This window comes from Carassius carassius, chromosome 1 (genome assembly GCF_963082965.1).
Source record: "Carassius carassius chromosome 1, fCarCar2.1, whole genome shotgun sequence".
NCBI classification, from domain to species: Eukaryota; Metazoa; Chordata; class Actinopteri; order Cypriniformes; family Cyprinidae; genus Carassius; species Carassius carassius.
In genome coordinates, this window is record NC_081755.1 from 35,390,429 (window position 1) to 35,409,922 (window position 19,494).

General features: G+C 38.6%; 1 protein-coding gene across 9 annotated transcripts in view; it reads right to left on the reverse strand.

The window, feature by feature from the left end:
• Window positions 1-19,494, reverse strand: part of LOC132148031 (caskin-1-like) — a 115,574-nt gene that overhangs the window by 35,688 nt on the left and 60,392 nt on the right. The gene's annotated exons all lie outside the window — the stretch shown is intronic.

The window sequence follows — 19,494 nt, forward strand, 5'->3', positions numbered from 1 at the left end:
CACTGCCCTCCAACTTCCAAATGGAGATTGAATAATGATCATTTCTGGTGCATAATCAATGATTGAAAATGTATTATTTTACATAAACATTGCATAATCTTCATAGTTTGGACATGCTAATTAGAAAGGAAGAACAACAGGATGATCATTCTTCTCAACTGTGTGGGCCAGAACTATTGTTCAGCAGTGACAGTTACACATGCATCCTTGTCACACGCAAAAAAAAGAAAAAAAAAAAGAAAAAAAACCTTAGCATTCATATGGAGCTGCATGGATGGCAAAGTGTCTTGTTTCCCAACAGACACAGGGGAGAACGCATTCTCTGTCTCTAGGGGCTGTTCAATGCATCACTTCCCCTAGCAGGAGCACAGCCATAAATGAGAGACTGGAGAACTGAATACTGGTGTTGCATTTTCTTCCACCCATAAATCACTCATGCTTCACTCACAGCACCACTAGGGGATGAAGATGCAGGTTTAAAGGAAGAGTTCGGCAACCTCGTTCCTTGGTGCACATAAGCAGTATCTATCTGACTGAATCAGACACAAATAAAAGCCCCATTTGTCTCATATTCTGATCTAGTTTGGGACACCTAATGATTATGTCTGTGTGACAAAAGAATTTAAACTATATATATATATATATATATATATATATATATATATATACTGTATATATATAGAAACCTAGTAGATAGAAGCAAGTGTTAGAGGTTCAAGTGTAATAGGAAGAGATGTGTCTTTAGTCATTTCTTGAAGATGCCTAAAAACTCAGCTGTCATCAGCACAGCAGTGATATAAAAAGCCATTTTTATGTATGGCAAAACATAGTAATGTCATGTAGATAGAAAAGAGAAGTGGTCCAGGAAATGAGCCCTGAGGCACCCCAGTAGTGAGACGCAGCAATTTAGACAACTGACCCCAAGAAGATACCTTGAAGGACCTATCTGAGAGGTAAAACTAGAACCACTGGAGAGTGGAATTGCCCTTTGCCAAAAGGGTTGACAGGAGGATCTGGTGGTTAACCGTGTCAAAAGCAGCAGACAGATCCTGCAAGAGAAGTACTTTATCTAATTACTTATTGATTAATTTCTAAATAATTGGTTAAATAAATAAAAATAAATACAATTAAATATCAAATTCTGGCCAATATAACACTTTTGGCAAAAGCACTCTGATCACAACTTTCACAGATTCCAGTATGAGGTTGATTTTCAAATAGTACTATTTTTCCAAAATACTCATCACACCAACTATGGATCAGCCAGTGGCATGCATCTAAGGCAGGATCTGTTTGATCAAACAAATAGACAGGAGGAATGTTCAAGAAACTTTTTTTGAACCATGAAAAAAAGAAATTATACGCTTCAGCTTTAAGTACCTCACTGGCCTGTTTTCATCCAACAGCCAGCAGAGCGTCTGTTTATCCAAACATAGAGCTTCTGGCTTTGGCATGTTTAAGATTTCACCAATTTAACTGGTCTGTAGGTGATAAAACCTTTAACACCTGGTAAACGGGCTTCTACGGGGCCTATAATATCAACGGTGGAATTTGGAAGCGAATCAGAATATGCCATATGAGGTCTGTATTCCAGCTGGAATGGAGCTGCTTGCAGCGATCTACATCAGTCAGCCTTAATACAGGGCTGTTTTGAGCAGCTGCTGCTCAATGTGACAGAGAACATCTGTGTGTCTTTTTCTGCTCTGTCGTTAACTCTTTCACCTCTCACCTCTCTGGCCTGATGTTTGCAAACAGAGCACAGTCAGAAATGATATTAAATAAAACATAGGCATGGAGAAAATGGCCGACTTGGTTTATAGGGAAACAAATGAGTGCTTCTATTTCAAGATGCAAAGGTTAAAGAGGAACATTTCAATCTATAGTGAGCTGCTGCTTTTGTGCTCTAACTCTCTGATGGTCTGTTTGTAATCCTTTTGGCCTTTGGAATCAGACCTGCATATGAAAGGTACTGTATATTAGAACTGACCCTAATGTGAAAAGTGCAGGGGTATAGATTCTATATAGAATAGAGACTATTTTCATATCTTTTATCAATTATTCAGTTGTTTACATCAATAGGACAGCCTATTATTGATGTCTAGTTCGGTTTTAAATTGTGGTAAATTGTGATTTACTTTACTTTGAGTGAATAATATACAGTATAAACAAAATGTTTTTTTAATGTTTTTGAAAGTAGCACAAGGCTGCATTTATTTGATCAACACTGCAGTTAAACAGTAATATTCTAAAATACTATTACAATTTAAAAGAAATATTTTCTATTTTAATATTCTTTAAACTATTTATTTTTTTCTGTGATGGCAAAGCTGCATTTTCAGCAGCCATTATTCCAGTCTTCAGTGTCACTTCATGATTCTTCAGAAATCATTATAATATGCTGATTTGCTGTTCAATAAACATTTATTATTATTATTAGTAAGGCTGAATAAGAAGCAGTTTATATTTGTCGATATGTGCAATTATTTGAAACAAATGTTATGTAAGATTATAAATCTCTACTGTCATTTTTGTAAATTGAATGTACCCTTGCTGAATACAAGTAGGCTATTTTTACTATCCCAAACTTTTAAATGTATAGTAATGTATAGTATCTAGAAACAGATCTGGATAAAATAGTTAACCTCACTAAATGACCAGTTTGTTATCTTATCTGATGTCTAGCCAATTAGTTGACCACTCATTAAGCAGCACATTTTGTGATTTTATGACACATCAAGAGGCTACTAGAACAGAATATTTGAGTATAGGACCATCCACCATCTATGGTACTCATCCCAGGTACAGCATCACCTGACAGCAACCCTACCACATATATTTACTGATATATGACGATAAGCAAGATTGAGACTGATGGGTTATTGACTCTTGATCATCCTCTATTAATAAAGAACTGAAAAGTAAAACAATTACTTTATACAATAAACATCAGTCTTAGCTTCGATGCACATAATAAATGAGTACATGTAAACTCTGCCCAACTTCTCCTAAAAATATTTTGTAGATGCATCACTCAGATCTTTTTATAGTGCCCACAGTTAACCCGCTGGATAGTGTGGAAAAATATGGGTCAGCAAAATCTGGTCTTCAAAACTGAAAAAAAAGACATCACACTGACACGCTCTGAGCACAGAACTGGGTTGCTTAGTTGTACGAAAATATTTAGAGGTACAAATATGAGCCTGGAGATGTTCGCTCTGGGGACAAGAGGAGGAGTTTAGTCTCTTGGTAAAAATTAATGAGACTGCAACAAATAAGGCCTGTATAACAAAAACAAAAGTAAATATAGCTGCAAGCAGCAATAACGGGGCCATGCACTTCAGAAGCAAGCTTCAGATGAACGGCAGGAATGAGTAATTAAAACCGTTTTAAGATTATTTTAGGCAAAATGGCTTGGAAACAATAAACACAACAACTAGTAATAGGATTTATTGGCTTATCACGTGTAACCAATAGGTGGCGCTGTTACCAAATTAGTGTGGAATGGTCAGTGTGAGGTGACAATGACACATACAATGTTTGGTGCAAAAATGTCAAAGCTTTGCTGAGATACAGCCTCAAATGCATTTTGGCATCCTTCCAGCATATTTGTTGATGCGCTAAATGAGAACCGTTTCGTATATCGACACAAAATCCATTTCCTTCAGTTGTCTCAGTCTGAAGATGATATGATTCGATTTTGGTGAAAATAGGACAAACGGTCTAGGAGTAGTTCGAAAAAGTAGGTTTTGTCTGAAAATCAAGATGGCGGACAGGAAGTTCAGCCAAATAAGGAAAACTTCATATCTATGTTCTCGGCTTGACCCAAGGAATCTATTAAGACCAGCAGCATTTCAATAGCCAGATTTATTCAAAAGTGATTAGCCTTTATGTAAATTGAGTTATAACTTTTGACCACTATGTGGCGCTGTTTCGAAATATTTTTTGTAACTTCAGGGGATGGTGTTGTTGGCACATTCTGAGTTTCGTAATATTACACCAATGCATTTGTTAAGTATAGCATTTTATTTCACAAAACTGTATTGAAGTCAATGGGAATTTCATGTTTTGTTCTATTATAGCGCCACCAAGAGGCTCAGTCCCACCATTTTTTTTATGTGTCATCAGAGTGAGCCCATACATATGTGTGTCAATTTTGGTGAAAATATCTCAATTCACTTCAGAGTTATAGACATTTATATGAAAAAAACACGTAAACAATGACTGACGCTTGACTTTGATTGAATTTTACTACCCCTTACTATCAATATTTTCGCATTTGGGCATTGGTGTATAGCTATCGACCTATGTTTCCGAACTTCTGACGGTGGTTTCGTCTCGATCAGACAAGCGGTTTCGAAGATATAACCAAATGGTTTTTAAGCGCTAAATCACAACGCTACACAAACCGTAAGGCGAAACCTAGCATGTTTGGTATCTTAGGACTCGGTAAGGATTCAGGAGTCTAATTTGATGAGTCTCGTGAAAATAAGTCGACCACAACCAAAGTTATAAGCATTTAAAAAAAGAAGATCACCACTAGGTGGCGCTGTTTTGAAACTTCTTACGCTCCTTCAGGACATTGTGCTGATGACCCATACCATGTTTCGTAACAATCCGTTGATGCGTTCTTAAAATACAGCATTTTAGCACAAAATTCTAAATGGCCGACAGTCAAAATGGCCGAAATGGTAAAATTGGATATCAGTCGACTTGGCATATTGCCCTGAATCTAACAAGACCAATTTTATGATTTCTGGACAAACTGTTTAGAAGTTATAAGCAAAAATAGCAATTTCGTATCCGAAATTGCTCCGGACCAGTAGGTGGCGCTGCGCTGAAACGCAGCATGTAGCCTCAGGTCATGCTTGTTATGACATGTACCAAGTTTGGTCTGAATACGATAAATCGTTGCAGAGATATAGCCTTACGACTGTTTTTGTAAGCGCTACGTAAAATTTGTTCGAGCCCTTATTGAAAACAGTTTGACGAATCAATATGAATTCCATAACTTTTGGTCAGCACTGACTGAAAATTATCTGGTTAAATTTTCCTGTAAATCGGACAAACCGTCTAGGACGAGTTCGAAAAAGTAGGTTTTTCAAAAACTTCAAAATGGCGGCCATATTTCTATGACAAAAAATGACTTCATAGGGTGCAATCGAATCGGCATGAGCTCAGAAATCAGAGGAAAAAAGAATTTTGTTGATTGGCCTTACGGTTACAAAATTGTGAAACTTTGGACAGTTGGTGGCGCTAGAGGGAATGTCTTAGACACACCAAAATTGGTGTAATCAATGTTGGCACTGTCCTCTATCAGAATGTCAAACCATTACAACTTTCCCGCAATTGGTTCTATGGGCTGCCATACACAAGCAAAATTTACTCCCTTTTGTCCGAGGAGAAATCTAACGTGCCTGAGATGTCTCCTTTTAGAAGACTATTGTTGCTTTGTGCTAAAACATTGGGGTGGATAAAAGAGACTGATGTTCTAATGGAAAATCAAAGACCTGACTGCAGGACTATAGAGACAGCAGCAAGGGGAGAAACAGTGAATGCTGCCCAGCCATGATTGATCCTGCATAGCCGTTCCCAGACAGAAGAATGTTATGAGAAGTAGTGGAAAAGGTTCTTTGTGACTCATCTCGCTCTCTGTCTGCAGGCTGTCCAAAGTGGGACAAGTGTTGAGCACTTGGTGATAAACAAAAAAAGACAGGGTGAGGGATCATTTTTGAAGGCTCTGGGCATTCATCTGTTGTTCACAGGCTTTGTAGAGACATGCAGTTGGAGTGGCAATGGGTCACAAGCATTGAGAGGTCTGGATGCCAGATGAAGCACAGCAAGGAAATGTGTTATAACAAGAAAGCATCTTCTAGATCTGCAGCTGTCTTGAATCTGCAATGGACAATGAAAATTGCTGAAAAACATCTTTAAATGGCTTAAGCTTCAAAAAAGTATTGTGTTTAAGTTGCCAAATATCTACTCAGCTTTCTCCATAGTACTGTATCATTTTCTTTCAGTAGTATTTGATGAATGGAAAGACCAGAAGAACATTTATTCTAATTACTGCATAAGTGTATTTACTGTCACTTTTGGTTAATTTAATGCATCCTTGCTGAATAGAAGTATGAAAAATACTAACCTCAATAGTTTAAACGATACTGTAAAAGCCAGAAGGGGATTCTGGGGTCTTTGGCTTCAAAAAGTTTTAAAACCCCTAGTATGTGCAGGGGGGCTAATTTTATTTCAAATTGAACCAATAGGATTAACTAAGGCTTAAATCTGACAGACCATGTTTACAAACAAAAGCTCAGTACGCACGACCCATACACTGTGACAGATTGTGTGTACGGTAGCCATGGGCATGAGGAAACTGTGAAACATCTTGAAGAACTTTAGCAAAGTGACTCACAGCTGGGTCTCATTAATAAATATTGTGTATGTAGAAAAATGGATTTCAAAGACTGCCATTTTTTAAGCACAATTCAGGACTTACAATAATGCTAGCTAGACTGAACCACATGAAAAATAATTTGATGTTACAATAAATTAAATTGTAAGGCAATATTTTACAACGCTTGGGACGCTTGCCTAAAAAAGGCAAACAAGTACCAAAAAGAAATTGCAATGGTCTTTGGACAAGGTATTACTGTACATCATGACCCCAATTTCCATATGATACCATCATTGAGTCACGGTACTTTCTGTAAAGTAAATCAGGTTAAAAAGGAATATGCTCAACCAAGAATAGCTTATATGCTAAGTGTTTAGGTGATACATTTTTCATGCGTTATTTTTCTACATTTTAAATGTATACCAATTATAGTTGCACAAGCAATCGAAATAAAACAGAAATCATGATAGTGTATTTCAGCCTTTAGTGTAATTATCAAATCACTAAGGCTATTTTTAAATGAATTCAAAATATTGGATAGCATTTTTCAGTAATTGTTATTATTATTTGCATTCAGTACATTCACACTTTAAACAAACAAACACACAAACACAATTTGATTTCTCCCAAAATCATACAGCCCTACCGACAAAATATAAAAATATACAAAATAAAATATACAAAAGTTCCATTATTGCTCTTTTGACAGCTTTATTTAGCATATTTACTAGCCACTAAACAGAAAACAGCCGTTGTTGTTGTTAACCAATGGTTTGGGCTCAGAATCCTCTCTCATATATGGATACAAAACAGCAGTCAATTTCTGAAATCCATTGGCTGGTTAGAAAGAGGCCTAATTTTATAAGTATAAACAAAACAAAAGCATTTAAAAAACCTAAGTGAGAATAAGTTGCCTAATGCCAAAGAGGCTGATTATAAAGCTGCATTTGAATTGGCTTGCCAGCATTGATTGATGTCTCTGTGGTTGAGGAAAAATGACCTACTGGGAAGGCAAACAATAGTAAAACTAAACTTCGCAACAACCCTCTTTCATATTCCATTTCACATCCAAATCATAGTTTTATCCACCATTTACATCATTGAGCATCGAAGTTCATTCCTCGGTGTCAAGCTCTCTGCTGATTGTAGTAGCAGCAGGAAAATGCCCACAACTCCAGAGCCGTTACTTTGGGGCTTTCCCAGAATGCACACAATGAGACCCCTTCATCCGCTCTGACTGCCGAGGTCTGTGCTTCACGCTACACCGCACACATAAGCACTCTAATAAAGACATTTCTGCTTCCAGCGTGAGCTACACGACACACATCTTTACATGCAGGGCACCACGGTGCGAACACAACACATTCCCCTGTTCATTCATAAGGAAGACAGAGTGATTGAGAAAGGCAGAAGGGAAAGTGTCCTGTGAGAGTCACTCTCCCTACAATCCAATCAACCAAATGCTGACAGCAGATCAAACATATCAGAAACAGGCCAGAGAAACACAGACTCCAGCCCAGGGAGGGAATGGCTCCAAGTACCTTGGGAGCAGTTCCTGTTTCATTCTCGTGAACTGGCCTGATTGTGATCACCCTTAACCGCCATTTCAAACAGAATTGGTGCGAAACCAAACCTCATATCAGAGCTTGGTGCCGGCAGGGCTGGCAGGTGGCTAATAGTAGCGTTTGAGCCTCCATGGCTTTGGCAGCGCTAATGGAAAGTGATTAGTTATAAGCTTGGCCCCGTTCCTTTGCTTTGCCTCTTCTCTTGGCTAGTGGTTGGTGGGGCGGCTCTTCCATGGACTGAATTGCTCCCCAACCAGCTGCTCCATCTTTGCTCCACTATTTCCCAGTGTCCCAATCACTCCATCTACAGGTTTGTTTAATCAAACTTTTACACCGCTTTTAGTCCAAAGAACCCCAAAAACAAAGTAAAAGGGGGACTTTAGAGTATGTATGGTGTGTTTTATCCAAGTACATGGGAGGTTTTGTAATTACATCCCAATCCAGTTTAACCAAGTGGTCAAAGTTTAGCAGGTCAACATGTCCTTGTAAGCCCTTGCTGTTAGTTGCTGTAACTAAACAATTTGACTTCAAAAGAGAATTCAAAGATTGTAGTTTATTCTCATAATACACAGTGACCCCAAAATGTATTTAGACACTTAATCCACAATAAAAAATACATATATACAGTACAGACCAAAAGTTTGGACACACCTTCTCATTCAAAGAGTTTTCTTTATTTTCATGACTATGAAAATTGTAGATTCACACTGAAGCCATCAAAACTATGAATTAACACATGTGGAATTATATATATAACCAAAAAGTGTGAAACAACTGAAAATATGTCATATTCTAGGTTCTTCAAAGTAGCCACCTTTTGCTTTGATTACTGCTTTGCACACTCTTGGCATTCTCTTGATGAGCTTCAAGAGGTAGTCACCTGAAATGGTCTTCCAACAGTCTTGAAGGAGTTCCCCGAGAGATGCTTAGCACTTGTTGGCCCTTTTGCCTTCACTCAGCGGTCCAGCTCACCCCTAAACCATCTCGATTGGGTTCAGGTCCGGTGACTGTGGAGGCCAGGTCATCTGGCGCAGCACCTCATCACTCTCCTTCTTGGTCAAATAGCCCTTGATGCCTTCAGTGTGACTCTACAATTTTCATAGTCATGAAAATAAAGAAAACTCTTTGAATGAGAAGGTGTGTCCAAACTTTTGGTCTGTACTGTATATAATAAATTGTATATATATATATTTACGAAAATATTGAGCAGCCCAAACTTTTTTCAACTTGGATAATAATAAGAAATACTTTTCAATCTAAATATTTTACAAACTTTAAGTATTTTGGAGTTGGATTTCTGCAATATGAATTTTTGTTTAGTTTAATTCTACATCCATATCAGCTACAAATACTTTATTGTATTGTAGTAGATGTGTTACAAGTGGACAATTTTTATGGAGGACTCTTAAAAGCATAAGATGAAGCTGAACTTTTTAATTGTCTCTAATCTATACTTCTGCTCTGTTTTTCTTTCTCAAATTTCTCTTTCTCTCTTTAAACTTGTGCTGTCACTGTATTATCGGGGGAGTTGAAGGGAGTTTTGTTTTGGGTTATTTTGATTCAGAAGTGCATAACCTCAAGACCTGTGCTGTGGTCCAAACAAAGAGCAAAACATTTTGTCTCAGATAGAGGACGTGAATGATAAAACATGAGCATGTCTACAGCGCTTTGCCTCTCAGTGGTGGAGCACAGCTTGCCTGCTCTGTAGCAGTAAGCAGCTTTTGATCCAGTTTGACCCCATTATTTCCTGCTTCCTGAACTTCCTGTGGAGCCATTTCCCTTCCAGGTAAAACAGAAGAGACCATCTGCTGCTCTTCCCATGGGGTTATTCCGGGATCTCCCCTTCCTGTAACCCACACACAAGTTTTGTATCAAGCTTCCATCAAATCCACAATCGTTTTGTTCTTGACTTAAAGCACAAAGAGAAGCCACTGGGTGTATAAAGGTTTCAAGACACAGTTTTATGTAAAAGTACAGCAATATTTTAGGCAAATCAGCTCTCTTCTCGTGTCTTTTGTAGAGCTGTAAAGGTGTTGCTAAGCAACAAGCATCATCTACCTCTTCCTACACATGTGCACAAAAATTAGTGCAGCGCACCCACACAATCCCTTCAACACTCTTACTTTCAACACACACAAACACACTCACAAAACAGGACAGATTAAAACACGTTCTGAAAAAAAAAAAAAACTTCTTACATACCCACCTATTTTTCTGTCCCTGTGGCACAAGTTAACACAAAACCAAACAAACCCTCCAAGCAGTCCTCTTAATGGCATGTTAGCATGCATGCAGGTTTATTTCTCAAGTACCATCGGCTGAGAACTGCGTCTCCTCAAGGGACCCACAGGTGAGTCTGCCTCTCCTCGTACACTGATAGCTAATCTATTTCCCACAGCACTGCTGCCACGGCTAGAAGGAGCCTCATTGATCATTCCCAAATTACAGAGGCTGCATACCCAGCATGCATCAGCTCTATCCTGCTGAGATCCAGTGCTCTATCTCTGCATAAGAATTGTGTGGGTTTGCCATAGAGGCAACAGACAGATTTCTGTGTAGGCTTGCACTACATGATGAATGTTTACTCCATTAAAGAAAAACTGTGGCGTGCGTAGTACATTTAGCAAAAAATTGCAACAATCTCGTTAAAGAAGGCCTCAGAGGAGCGTGTTCAACATAGCAGCCTCGGTTAACATACACATATCCCTGATGAAAGAAACAACGGGTTTTCTGATAGCTGGTTTAGCTCAGGGTTCCTCAAATCTTGCACTGGAGGTCCAATGCACTGCATAGTTTAGATCCAACCCTGATCAAAGTCACCTGCCTGTGATTTTCTAATGATCCCAAAGACATTGATTGGTATTAGTTAGCATGCTCAGGTGTGTTTGATTAGGGTAAAAACTAAACTTTGCAGGATAGTGGATCTAGAGGTCCAGATTTGAGGATCCCTGGTTTAACTGGTCTCCCAGCCTAGTCTAATTGGCTTAGCTTATCTCTGAGTCTGGCCTAACTGGTGCAGGCTAGTTTAACTGGTCTCCCAGCCTAGTTTAATTGGTTTAGCTATTAACTCTTTTTGCTGGGCCTAGTTGGTGTATGTAGATTTAAATGGTTTCCAATCTCAACCTATCTGGTGTAACTGGTATTCCAGCATAACCAAAATTTGGTTTCCTGGTTTAATTGGTCTACCAGTCTGGCCTAACTAAGGCTACGTTCACACTGCAGGGCTTAATGCTCAATTCCGATTTTTTGAAAAAATTAGATTTTTTTGCAAGGCCGTTCAGATTTCCAATTAAATGCGACCTTTTGTGAACTCCTGTGTGAACGTGAAATGACCCAGAAGTGATCCGCATGCGCACAAGAGTACTCAACGGCCAACGACGTCACTCGTTGTTTGCGGAAGTAGCTAAACATGGATGTCAACAACAGTGTAGTCAACAGCGGAGCTCGTTTAGCAATATTAAAGTTATTTAAGCAGCATCGTCCACCATGGTTGTTGTTTATCTTCTCATTCCCGCCTACTTCAATGCAGAATTATGACGTTTGTAGCGTATCAATGACATACGGGTCGGTTACATGTGACCTGGCCGTTCAGATGGAGGTCGCATTTCAAAAGATCGGATACGTATCGGATTTAGGACCACATACCCAAGTGGCCTGGGTCGCATTTGAAAAGATCGGATCTGTGTCGTTCAGACTGTCATGAAAAGATCAGATACAGGTCGCATAGGGGCAAAAAAATCGGAATTGGGTCGTTTCAGCCTGCAGTGTGAACGTAGCCTAATGTATGCTGATTTAACTTGTCTTTCATATTGTCCCAATATGCTGGTTTAGCTGGTCGGCCAACTGGTTTCCCACCTGATCATGAAGTTCCCAAAACTCCTCTAAAACTAGAATGTACCCAGTTTGGCCAGGCTGGGAGTCCAGCTTACCATATTAGGTTACTTAAAGCAGGTTTTTTTTTTCCAGCAGAAATAACAACCACTTGAGGCCTAAAATTGCAGAGTCCATCTGGGGATATTGTCCCAAAATGACTGCAATATCAAATGACTGGCAGAGACTTTAAAGCAAAGTTATTAAGCATTATATATCTAATTCTGACAGCATGTGGCACATATATTCATGGCAAACATACATGGACTCAACACATCATTGCATTGCATGCACAAGCACAAATCTTCTTAACAATCATACTACCCTTAAGACCAAAATGTTTTAAAGAACATCTTTTAGATGACAACTAGACACTTCACTTCTGTCATGCTGTTCCACATACTAGTCCCAGTGTTGTGTCAGAGGACATGAGATTCGCTCAGTGGATGGCAAACAACAGTGCCAGTATCTTAGGTTCACAGAGAAAATGATAAATAGTCAGAAGAGAGGAGTGAGGGTACATTTTAGATTGTGAGCTGCAGCCAGAGAGACGGTATTAAAGACTCACACAGAGACTGTATTGTTCTACGGCACAGCAGCGGAAGCCAGGAAGAGCTCAGTAACACTGCCAGTGTGAATTCATTTACTATAAATACAGCCTAGAGTACCAAAACGGACCCAGACCGTCTCTTCATTATTCTCAATTTAGAGGCAACAAAAACTTTTAATAAAGTAAAACAACTTGCATCAATCAGCAAGAGTTTCACTCTCTATGAATGCTCAAATAGAACTCAAAGAAACTTTCAGCCAGAGAGAATTCGTTTTTTCAGTAACAATGGGGAAACAAATTAAACTTTACTTGAGTCCCTGCTCAGACATCTGCAAAATGCACATCTTTTATTACATATATCTTCTGTTCTGTAGCCACGTACAAAATAACGATAATTAAAGATTAATGTATAATCTCATGCCACAATAATACTGGGCACACATCACACTGGACTTATTTCTTCAGTTGCATCAGCATATGAACTGCACTCACACACTCAAATCAAATGCCCTCTATGTTTTGTAAGCTAATCTCCCCAATAATAGCTGTAAAATTAGCATTTTATAATGCTGATCACCTGGTGGAACTAAGCTGAACTTCAGAAGGCAAACAAACTGTTGTCTCCTGCAGGTCACAGATAAAAACGAGGGCAGCTCTCAGACCGGAATGCGTGAAAACTGCCCAGAGTCTGACCAAACCTCCCCTGTCATTACATACATAGATGTTGACTGAACTTTAGGGCTCCATGGAGCGGGAATGAGTGTTGTTTACAGTAAAGGTTAGTGGTACTTTAAAGTGGTCTCCGGGATCTTTGCAGTTTGTCCCTGATTAAAATGCTCTAATTAAAGTGAGGATGGCACAGACGAGTCTGCACAGGCCTGTCTCCAGATTAATGAAAACAGTCTGTGACAGGCCCCAGGCCTAGCAAACAGCCGTTTTCCTCATTTAATTAACAACTTCCTCTATCACTTCCTCTCTATGATAGCCTCCAGAAACACATCTCAACATCCTAATCCACATCTGGGCATCCAACTGTTGTTCTTCACTAGCTTTAGCCTTATTTTTAATTTCTTTTGACACATTTGACCCTCTGCAGACCGCATGCACAGTAGGGGTGCGCCATATCATACCATTCACGATAACACTGGTATAACATTTTTACATGATAAAAAAAAAAAGTGTAATTTTGCAATATCAATGATATAGTGACACAATGGGCCCTATAATACATCCTGCACAATGCGACGCAAGGCGCAGGGCAAGTGTGTTTGCTAGTTTCCGTCTGGCGCTGTTCGCATATTCCCGTCCAGCTCCAAGTCATTTAATTAGCATATGCATTTGCGCCCATGGACGTGCTGATCTAAAAAAAAAATGTGTGTTCAGGCACATTGCTGGTGCAATGCTATTTTAAGGAGCTGAAAATAGACTGCACCATAGACCAACTCAAACCTGGTCTAATGACATCTGGCAACATCTGGCAATGTTTTTTCTTTGTTATTTAAAGAGCGTGTTAGTATAGGCGACTGAAGATCAACACCAAGTCGAGCCACATAACGAACGAAAAATTGACTCATTCTTGAGTCAAGAACCGTTTCTGTCAGACTCGTCCGATTCTAGAACGGAGGAGCTGATGATACGCGCATGTGTGATTCAGCGTGAAACAGACTGACACACAGCGCATCTGAACCGAACTGATTCTTTTGTTGATTGATTCTGAACTGATTCTGTGCTAATGTTATGAGCGCGGGTAAACCGAAGGCTTGTATCAAGGGCAATCATCGTCAATGACGCCATTACGTCGAGCCCAAAAGAAAAATTTGTGGATTAATGCTTATTGGAGACACGAACCATTTTAAATGATTCAGTTCGATTTGGTGAACTGGCTCAAGAAGATCCGGTTACATCGAGTGATTTGTTTGCGAACCGGATATCACTGCAGTGAACGCACTCACAACAGACACGGAAGAGAAGACAATGATGAATAAAGTCGTAGTTGTTGCTATTTTTGGACCAAAATGTATTTTCGATGCTTCAACAAATTCTAACTGACCCTCTGATGTCACATGGACTACTTTGAAGATGTTTTTATTACCTTTCTGGACATGGACAGTAGACCGTACACACACTTTCAATGGAGGGACAGAAAGTTCATCTCCTGCACCTGTTCACCTTCCAATCATCCAATCACCAGCACCTGTTCACCATCATCCCATCAATTGCCCAGCACTATAAAGACACACTCCTCAGTCACCTTCACTGTCAGATCTCATACCTGCATTGACTCCTCTAAAACTCATCCCTTGTGTTTACCTTCTCTCCAGTCATCCTCCTTCTCCAAGTGGCTCCAGCAATCCTCCTGTGCAAGGATCTTCCATCACTCACCATCACCGAGGTGTGTGCTCACTCCCAGCAACTCTGGTCACCCCATCTGGCAAGAATACATCCTGATCTCAATCCTCTCTCATCCTCCATCCACTTGCTACTCTCCCTCTTTCAATTGCTTACCGGTTTCAATAAATCCTGTATACCTCTCAACTCCTGCCTCCAGTCCGCATATGTTACAAACGGAGGTCTTACGGGTTTGGAACGACATGAGGGTGAACTAACCCTTTAAGCTTTCTACAATGAATGACTTTACACAGAAAAACTTAAAAATATGGAGGGAAAATGTGCAGATTTTGTTGGCATTTGATAACCGATACATTGGATTGGACTTCATTCCTCATTATCTTTTTTTCATGTAAAAGCAGAAATATTTTAAACATACGCTTCTGCCAGCAAAGAATTTGAAATGTAGTTTTTAGCATGAGTAGCTCACTGATCTTTATTCATATACAATAGGTAGACAAATGAAAGTGAACACTGCTGCATGCACAGTTATGATGTCAGCTTTTCACTAAAATTAATAGTGATAACTGCATTATTGTACACTCTGAGACAACAGTTTCTCAAAACTTTCTTAGCGTGACTATATCTTCTGCAGCTAAAGAAACGCCTCTATGGAGGTACTCTTGGTATTACCTGTCTTACTGTAAACTACAAACTGATTAATATTTACTCAGGCACACCAAAGACGCCATGCTTGGACCTCCATTACATAGGGTCCACTCATATCCCTGTATTATACTGTACCAACAGCATTATTGCTGCACTAGAGACAGGTTGATGTCTCTGGTAGAGACAATGTTAATGCAAAGTTCTTGCTCTAGCAGCTACAAAGATAATCGAGTAACACTGGCCTCCAGTATGTGGATAATGTTGGCAGTATACATGTCTTGTGTATGTCCCTGCAAATGGCCATATTGCAGTGTAAAGCAGGCATGTGGTTGAACATTACTCATAAATAAGAATACTATTCATTTCTGACTGCACAATGTTGTCTGTAATATTATACATACATATATAATTTTTTCGCATATACATTCATTTTCTGTGTCATCAGTGCTATTACAACCTTATTAAAACGAATCACCTTTGACTAAACATATCTTTTAAATCATGATATTATAGGAAAATAATGTATCTTTGGAATTGTTAATGTGATATGCTGCACAAAAGAATACTACATCTGATCAGGAAAGAAGTCTGAGCTTGATCTTCAAGTTTCTGAAATTAAACTCTCCTGGACTAACATCTGTTTTTAGTCAGCAAATGCAACTCAGCATTTTTTTTTCTAATTTAAGCTGGAAACAATGTCATTAAAAGGAACTTAATAACACAAACCAATAGTTTTCTTGGGAAATGACAACCTTCTGCCACATGTGGAAACGTTTCCTCACATAAAGACTGCAGATGACAGTAGACACAGCTGACAGGAAAGCTAGACAAAGCATGTAACAATGAAACACAACGTAGGGCCTTTTAGCGCCCAGGCTTGTAACCAGTTTCTCTCCATGTTTAATGCATTAGTTTACTAATTAATTAACACAACTTGTTAAAATGTTAATCAGACCCTTTATTAGAGATGGTAAAGAGGCTACTATTATTTAGATAGCAAACAAGCTGACATTGTATCCAGTTGTACAAAGACCATTTAAATACAGTGCAAGAGCCCATCATATTTGTACATGTCCGTATGCTCCAGATTAGGGATAAATAAATACATGTATGCATTTATCAGACACTTTTATCCAAAGCGATTTACAGTGCATTTCAAGCTATACATTTTTTTACCTAGGTTTTTTACCTAACATGTGTTCCCTGGGAATCGAACCCACAACCTTTTTGCACTGCTAACGCAATGGTCTACACTGAGCCATAGGAACAGGATGCAACGATACAATTTTTTCAGATCCGAAACAATACAATCCAGAAAATTCTGAGTATCGGCCGATTTGATCCAATCTGATACCCGTGTAGAATTTCTATACTTCTCTGTGTTGACCTTATCGTCACTCTTTTGTATGTTAAACACAACTTTATTTTTATTAAAAATTAACTAATGAAAAAATATCTAATCATAATATTTGTCAAAAATACTATTTTAAACTAGGTTAGTGGATAATTTAACAGCAAAAGTTATTCTAGGAAAAATCATGAGTGCACAATATTATCAAATCTAAACATTTAGTGAAATAAAATAACATTATTTAGTGGGGAACAGGTGTAGGAGTAAATCTGGTGAAAAATGCCCATTGATGTAAAATACATTATTGAAAACAAGTAAATGTATTTATATATAAATATAAACTATAAAATTAAAAGACATTTATTTTAAATGTATAGCACAGAAATGATGGCAGCAATGTATGAGACAGGGGAGTCCTACAGTATCTATCTGCTGCCTCCATTACTGTCCTATACATTAGATTATTTATAGCCTTGTAGGACAGAACAAGAAATGCTATAAATAATCTTTCATTGCGCAAAAGTATTATACAATACGAAATCTCCAATACAGAGCGGCACAAAGTGCTCATGCGCATCCAGTGCGCAGAACGATGCGCTTGAAGCAACACCGAGTCACAGCGTGCAGCTCCGCATAGAGAAGTTCAAAGCACTAGAGATATTGATGCGTAGTTTATTAAATCTGTGAGATCTGTGAGTTTTAAATTTCAGTTACTGTGCACTCTTGGAGAGAGTTTCATCGTCTTGACTGTCGTAACCAAACGTGACACGCAGTTTGAACGCTGAAAAGATGACAGACATCCGCAACAGAGAGAAGAGTTTATGTGAACTTAAATTTAACGACTTATTAATCTTTACGTCACATTAAACTATGGAACAGCTTCAGAACACTTGGACTTAGACTTTATGGTGCTTTATATTGTTTTTGTGCTTTCGTGAGGCTTAACAATAACACAGAACAATAACACAATAGTATATCGGATTTGGAACGGTCTCATCTGACCGATACCTGATCCGTCAGAAAATGTCAGTATCGGAGCCGATACTGACCTGAGTAGGCAGGTTAGCAGCAGGTGGATAATGTGCATGGCCTGATTGAACTCCAAAGGGTCCTATTCATTTTCCTTGCTGTGAGAAAATGATTAGCATGTGAATGAGAAAAGCCAAAAGCCTTACTCGACAGCTCCGAAGTCTAGGTGGGCCCTAGGCTTGTCTGTCAAGCTAACTTCTGCCATATTGTTTGTATTGTGGTTTGCCCCTCAGAGAAAACATCCCATAAGCATCTGCTGCCCCGCGCCCCCCAGAGAGTCAGGGTCTCTTTGGGTCAATGCCCCCACTACAAGACACATTTCAGTGATTCTAAAGCTCCTGACAACATGAATCTGCATTTAAATACATGTGTGCCACAAGTTTTGTCAAATCTATGGAGATCTACACTCTTTTAAATAAAGCTTCTTTATTGGCATCTATGGTTCCATGGAACCTTTCCAGTGGACAAAAGATTCTATTTAGTGGCAAAAAGGTTCTTTAGATTATTCAAAAGTTCTTCACACTAAAGATGCAGTCACATTAGTGACAAAAATTGTATAATAAAAAAATAATTTTGTCAAGTGTAGTGATGTATGAGGCACTGCTTACACAAAAGTCACCTTAAATCCTAATCATAGAGAAATTACTGGATTTCAGCCACAAATATTCACTGATTGAAGGTTAATGGGTTCACATCTTAAGAAAAAAGTTAATTTTAAGAAATGTTCACTGAAAGGTTCTTCAGTGAGAATAGCATGGTATTTCCATGGCACCACTGCAAAACTCCCATTTTGCAACCTTAAATTTTAAGTGTACAGTACACTCTTTATTAAACTACATTTGCTTTTATGTAATGATGGGAAAAAAATAAAACACAAATGTTACTGTTCAGTTGTGTGCAAGCCATGAAATCTGACCCCATCCTTGCAAAATGCCCAGTTCTGATCAAACCTCGTATAAATTATGCATGTTTTTTGGGAGTGCATGTGCAGTGTTTATGAACATACAGTAAGCCTGTACGAGGCTAGCTTGTTTGTGAATTAGCCACCAAATGTTATCTTTATGTTTGAACTCTTTATGTTACTGAGGGATGCAGTCTCCATGGTTACAAAACAGCTCTATGGATATGAATCTTAGAAATGAACCAATATGATGGTGTGATTTTACATCAATCATCCATATGTCAATCACACATCTCTCCTTCTTGTTTATCTAAAAGACTAACTTAACCTCTTCTGACCCTTCCTGAAATTTTTGGTAAAATGGTGCTGAAAAGGGTCATATGATTTTGCTAAAAAGAACATTATTTTGTCTATTTGATGTAATGAAATGTGTTTATGCGGTTTAGGGTTAAAAAAACACACGATTTTGCATCCAGTGGGGACATAAATACTGATTATAATGACTTACATTGTTTTTTTGTGTGTTGCGTTGTGTATCGCGCTGTGTAAACATAAAACCATGTCTGCATTTGTGATGGGAGAAATGACAAACAACAAACACTACTCTACACTGCTCAGTTTGAATTATCAGTAGAAATCTTTTAAATATGAAAACGTACTTACAGACTGCAAGTCAGAACCGTCGGGATTGTAGTCTATTCTCCTAGGTTTAGGAAACAGTCCTCCATAAAATAGGCTGCACAAATCTGAATACTTGGACCGCACTGTTCTGGAACGGTGTTGTAAATACAACTTAAACACTGATTTCTAGTCATGTCCTCTTTTGGAAGACCAAACAAA